Here is a 7,171-nt window from a genome sequence, read left to right as displayed (position 1 = left end):
TTTTTTTTTCTCCACCCTCATGATTACTAGTTTCTTTTACCTCAATATTTTTGGACTCTTTAGAAGCAATCAATGGTTTATCTTAGTTTTGGACTCTATTAATGGCCAAAAATTTGTAGCGAGGCAAGTGGCTAAATACATAAGTGTATGTGTCAAGTAATGCACAAGTTTATGAGTCAATGTGTCAATCACACAAGAAAAGAGTTAATATCAATCCCGTTAGTGATCTCTAGTTTTCGAATCTACCAAATCTAGTTTGACGTGATCATAAATGCAAGGTTAAAATCCTACAATCCAAATAACTCAGAAAAGATAACAAAATGCAAGATCAAGAAACACTGGAGGCACTAAATTGGAGTGATCTCAAAGGTTAAAAGGCTCGTGCTCCTGTGATATAAGTGTAGGGTGTTTTTGTGATTTCTAATGATTCCCTTACGTGATATTTGTCAACCGGGGAATACAGTTCTTCTTAGCTTGTGCCTAGGTTATAAGAAGAATTAGAAACCATATTATAGTTAAGTTTCACTTAATCATGTAGCATTTCCCAAAAATCTTCAGATCCCAGATCCCCCATCTAGGTTACAAAATCCTAATGACAATATGCATATTTCACTAGATTTTCTTGACTTAACTTATTTGTTCCACTAGGCAAGAGAAAAAAATCCTAGATCATGACTAGTTTTAACATCCTATGGGCTAGATTAGGAGTAAATGATGTTTTGAAAGTTAGTGCAACACTTGCATACATGAAAAGCACAAAAAATGAAACAGGGAATCACATGCAAAAAAAAAAAAGAAAAACAACTATCTCAACATCACAAAATCACAAAAAAAAAATCATAACTACGAGACATGGGAGAAAAAATAAAAAACAAGTCATTGAATCCATAGAAAACAAATACAACCATAACTACGAGACATGGGAGAAAAAAATAAAAAAACAAGTCATTGAATCCATAGAAAACAAATACATAAATGAAAAATCAAACGCACAATGGGTTTTCCTCTCCACCACTACAGTGATCCTCACCTTACAATGACCACGCTCCAAGAATAATCTCTCTCACAATAGCTGCAAATTCTCTCTTACAAATCCCTCTCAAAACAACAAGAAAATACAAAGTAAACACTTTAAAGCATTTCTCCCTTCAAGAAAGAGAGAGAAAACACTAGGGCAATAAAAAAAACTCTTATATCTAAGAAAACCTAGCCTCTAGCCATCCAAAGATGTCTCCCATAGATTAAAAGCATGAATTTATGGCCAAGGCTCCTCCAAATGTAAGAAATCTTCCCCAATGTGTGGTCTGCAAACTAGTGCGCTTGTGCTCGTGCCTAGCACAGGTGTGGTATGCCTGGGTTTGGACTTTACTGGTGCACTGCACATAAGGTGTGTGTGGGCGTGTGCAATCGACAGAAGAAGCAGGAATAGGTGCTCCATGTACTTGTACCAGGCGCGTGCGCTCTGTCCTTGAACTGCTTGCAAGGCACGGGTGTTCTAGATTTGTGGTGCGGGTGCACTGGCCACAACACTTGTGCGTTGTGGTCCCAATGCGGGCACTCCAGCTCCTTTATCTTACGAGCATCTTGGATGTAGTCCTGACACAGACACACTTGGATTGGGCACTGGTGTGCCTTCCTTTAGCAACCTGATATGAATACACTACAACATGTGCGTGTGTGCGCCAATGCAACCTGTCGTCTTTATTCCTCCAATTTACCTTTTTTGTGCTCCAAGCGGCTTATTCCTTGTATGCTGTACAACATGACAAAAATACATTTTCCAAGTATCACATGGTCATAAAATAGGCAATAAAATAGATTGACGTGCTTGAGCAAATTTTACTCATATCAAAATCCCTACAACTTTCCTATTACCCTTAAGTAATCCCAGAAATTTGCTAAAATTTAGAAGAATCAGGGCAGACAAATTTCTATGGTGTTTTCTTGCTTTTTGGATAATGTTAATTAAGAATAAAAAAATTGTAACTTCCATCCTTTACTTTTCCTTATTCACTTCCTTCTGAGCATCCATCTTTCACAATTCATTTAATTCAGTGTGGCTAAAATTGTTTTTGTTAATACAAAGCTTTTAAGCACATGATTCCTACTCGAACAACATGTTCTCCTTTAATTTTTTTTCCTTATTTTATTGGATCACTGATCCCCGTTAAGAAGTGATTTAGTCATATAATTTATGGAAGAATGCTTAGAACTTAGAACTTGGATTACTAATCTTTAACCTCAACCTACTTCTTCTATGGATTTTTCACTTATTATTATTTTTTCTTTTCATGCAGGCTTGTTTTTTTAAAATATTTCATTTTCTCTTCTTAAGCCATTTTTGTTCTTTTTTTCATTTCTCATATTTTTTTTTTTGGATAATTATTAGATCTGGTTAAGCGGGGTTTTAAAGAATTATAGGTTTCTAGTATTCCTTATGTCATATGTTTTAATTGCTTTTTAGGATAAGTTCTTAGGGTCCTATAAATCAATTCAAAATCATTTTCTAGTCATGTTGTTTGAATTAAGACTCAAAAACCCTTGATTAATTTCTACTCTTTCAAGACACAATTTTTCATATGTTTTGAGAAATTCAGGATAGGAAGGAAGGTGATTAACAGTGAGTAGGAGCTTATTGCTGAAGAACTCAATTTCTAGCCTGTGAATGGATGTTGATTTATTTTAAAAAAATTTAGTTCCCATTATTCATTAGCACAGGTGTATACAAATTGCTTATAAAATACAATTTGAACAGAGCGGTGAATTTATTTAAGGCATGCATATGGATGAATTACCCTTCCCAAACTTGATTGCCATCCTACCATCACCACATGGTAAATGCAAGAGGGAAGACATGAAATAATAAAACAAGAATTACTCTATCACAGGCATGTACACGTGATAGTAAAGCGGGAAGCAGTCTCATAGGAGTGCAGAACAAGTAGTAAACATGGGATATCTTAAATTAGTGCAAATCGTAGGAAACGTAGGCAGTGGCTTGTTCAAGTAAAAATGCCGAGCAGACAAAATGTCAACAAATATTGCCATCCATATACACATTCTTGCAAAGCAACCCTAAACATCATCAGCTATGGCATCTCTGTATCTACAAAAACCATGAATCCAACAAATCATAAAAAGACAACCATCAGGAAATGATAATAGATGGCTCTCATGTCCGTCATCCTCCTCTCCATTGCTGCCCTCTGTCGATGCATTATCACAGATGAACATTTGGAATAGCTGGCTCTCATGTAACTGTAGTGTTGTTGGTGCTGCTCGACATAAGAGTGAGACCTTTTGCAGAGATCATGCAACTCCCACTACATGGCCTAACGTCTGTGGAGAGAGTCTATAGACACTCCATGAGGGCTATGATTGTTGTGCGAGGTCTAGACTTGGATGGCACAGACAACGAGGAACTCTCTGCCCGCTCATGGGTAGATCTCCGCCCGTAGGAGAAAATAATCGACTTTGCGATTGGCTTGGGAGGATTACTCTGATCCTCCAACTCCTCCCCAAATACACCGGCATGGCGTACAGTGTGGTAACCAGGTGTGGGTGACCCAGCCCCATCGTGATGCCTCCATTGACAATGTGGCTTAGGGAGCAAGGCAGGACCGCACTAACATCAATTGACTTACTGGTCTAAATGCCAAAACTCAACGTAACTCGATCCTTCGTCACTCTACAAATTTATCATATTAATCATCATGACACAAAAGAAATAGTGTCATGTCTTGGACTCCATTTTCATTAATGCACTTGGGGAATTCACAATTTTCTCATCTCTCACACGCCATTGGGCATTATGATTGGTGAGAAAATAGATTATTTCCTCATAATTAAGAGTCAAGAAGTTGCAAAACTCACATTCAAGATCATCAACTAGATCCATGAGGGAATTTATTATAGTTGTGTGATAGCCAACCCATTGCTCTCGCACGAAGATCTCATTCATGGGTTATTTCACATTCACGAAGAACTCACGAATTAGCTAGACCATTCGACCAGATGCAAGGTGAAAGAACATCTGAGCCGATCGTTAAAAGAAAGCCATATGGATGAAACAGCCATCTCTCTTGTGAAACTTATCCATGGGAAAATCTGGTTTCAAAATATCCCCGACCATCCAAGGGACGCCTTAGAAGTTCCCCATCAATGACTAAGGATCAACAACCTGATCGTATCACCAGACCAACCCATTCCAACCAAGCTCAATAGATCGAGTTGATTATGCCGATCCGAAACTGACTAAGATAAGCCGACCAAATCAGAAAGTAGCAAGGCGGTAAGTTTACACATGTCAAATTCCATAAATACCCTTGTATGGACACTTTTAAAGAGGGACAAAATGTAATATAATCATTATATACACTTTTCTCTATAAATAGAAGAATAATTTTATAAATAAAACAATTGATCACCAAAGATTACTACACACACATTTTCTCTCTCTCTCTGTATATCTCTTTATTTACATTCTATCTCTTGAGTGTGAGTCACAGACAAACTACGATTCAACATGAGTGATAAATTATTACAATCAGTTTGGTCAGTGTCAAAAGAACGCCTTTCATTTTGTTTTTGAACAAAATAAGTTTAAATAGCTACTTAAACTCACAAAATTTTGGAAAAATAAGAAAGTTAAACAAAATCATCATACATTTTTGCTCCATACAAAAATTTGCGCTAGACTTGAGCCAATTTTCTATGATATTGCGTCATCTAATTCATCATGTGTTAGCTAAGGTGATATGTACATAGAAATTGAAATATATATGATAAATATGTAGATACATCCCAACTAAGTGGCATGTACGTAAATTTTCCTTAAATAAACTCAAAAGGGAACGAACCACGTCCCATCAAAGGCAAAAGCTAAGATAAAAAGAAAGCCTTCAGCACATAAATATACTGTTCTAATTTTCTTGAACAAATCTGATTGTAACATATTTTCTTTTGGCCATTTGATTCAGCATTTATCGATAGGTTTGAAGACATAATAATTTGATTATATAAAATAAAGAGTCCACACTTTACAGACAAATAAACAAGAGGAAAAATTCAATTACAGCTCAAGGTCTAATTTAGCTGTGATATATTACTCCTAAATTCATCTGATCAAGTCTTTCCTCGTGCAACATTTGAATTAAAAATTTTTAGAATTAAATTCATGATTATCTAAATTCTGACATTTTAGCCAACATTTATTAATATACCACTTCAAAAATTATAAATAGATCTCCATTATTGTTATCAAATTATGAGTACTTTTGAGTTGAATTTGTAGAATGCTTAGAGATCTGAGAACTTCATAGCCCTGTCTGATGATCGGTACTATAATCACTGTTCGCAGTCACTGTTGCCCGACTACCATCATCCAACTATTGTTATGTTTATTGTGCCCAAGTATATCACTTAATTATCATCATTCAATAAATATTATTTGATTTTCATCACATTATTATTATCATCTTGCTTAACATTAATTGGCTATATTATCACCTTGTACAACTATAATAATCTCTAATATAAGCACAAAAGATCAAACTAGTGCTCCTAACTTTGAAGTTGCATCTTCTCTAATTGAAGAGAAGATAAAATATTTATGATCTTAAAAAATGGCCATTGAGTGATGGGCAGTTACAATGACTTTGGTGAGGAATGTGTCCTGCATGTTTTATCGAGTATAATAGGAAAGTCGAATAAAATCATCGTTGACGAGTTAAGTTGAGCCAATTTTCTATGGTAATGTGCCATCTAAATTATCATGCATAAGGTAAATTGATATCTATGTAAAAATTGAGGTTGATATATTACATATGTCAATACATGCAAGCTGAGTGATATGTAAAATATTTATGATCTTAAAAATGGCCATTGAATGATGGGCAGTTACAATGACTTTGGTGTGGAATGTGTCTTGCATGTTTTATCGAGTAAAATATGAAAGTCGAATAAAATCATCGTTGACGAGTAGAGTTAAGCCAATTTTCTATGGTAATGCGCCATCTAAATTATCATGCATAACATAAATTGATATCTATGTAAAAATTGAGGTTGATATGTTACATATGTCAATACATGCAAGCTGAGTGATATGTATGGAAATATTCCTTGAATAAATTCAGAAGGAAAGAAGCAAATCCCAATAAGACAAAAACTAGAAAAAAAAAAGCCTCAAACATATAAGGATGTTATTTTAATTTTCTTGAACAAGTGTAAGAGTAATATTTCTTTTTTTCTACGATATTGTTTTAGTATTTATTAATAGATTGACGCGTTAATGTTTTGTCCATTGCCCGCCATGTTATGGCTAGCCATAAAGAATAAGAAAGATAAAAAAAATTGTGTATGTTGGATCCAAATCTATCTGGTAGATCGTGACCAAGGAATGAAGCATTGGATCGAGGAGCGGTGATCTATAGAAATGAGAGAGAAGAGAGAGAGAAAAGGAGGACTTCCCCCGACCGAGAGGAAATGGGGTGTTCTCAGGCTCGTGAGTCAATTCTATTTCATAAGATTAGAGGTTACAAATGAGGGGTGCCCCCAAAAAAACTCTTCGTTTTTACATCATGAAGCCCTCCTATTTATAGAAGAAATGAGGGGTAAAATGTACAAATATTACGTATTCCATTCATTCGGCTATGCTTTGAAGAGAGATGCAAATGACATTTTAGTATTTTTTATTTCTACTATTGTATTGTCTCGAGATCGATGCAGACTTTCATGTTCATGTTTGTCGGCAGACTGAAGTGAGGTGGCCCAGTAGAGAGCTTGGTCGGCTGACTGAAATGGGATGGCCGACTACTGGATTGCCTCGAGATCCGTTTAGACCATTTTTTAGTATACAAAACAAATGATAAAAAAGTTTAGTTAAAGAATCCACACTTCACATACAAACGTATCAGATGCCAAATTCAATCATCGCTCAAGGACAAATTCTAATTTCACAATTAGTTGTGATATATTACTAAAACATTCATTTGATCAAGTATTTCGTCATGCAACATTTGTAATAAAACCTTTCAAAGCCAAAAATCACCAAATTTTAGGGTCTTTAAGATAATTAAATGTTAAAAAAGTGATCGTTAAATGAAGTAATCAATACAAACTTTTCGATAATGTCTTCAGAGAATGTACCACTTCATATATATATATATATATA

General features: G+C 35.2%; 1 pseudogene; it reads left to right on the top strand.

Annotated features, from left to right (window-relative positions):
- Window positions 1-7,171, top strand: part of LOC110030106 — a 15,108-nt pseudogene that overhangs the window by 991 nt on the left and 6,946 nt on the right.

This window comes from Phalaenopsis equestris, unplaced genomic scaffold (assembly GCF_001263595.1).
Source record: "Phalaenopsis equestris unplaced genomic scaffold, ASM126359v1 Scaffold000657, whole genome shotgun sequence".
Lineage (NCBI taxonomy): Eukaryota > Viridiplantae > Streptophyta > Magnoliopsida > Asparagales > Orchidaceae > Phalaenopsis > Phalaenopsis equestris.
This window is presented reverse-complemented; position numbering and strand designations above follow the sequence as displayed.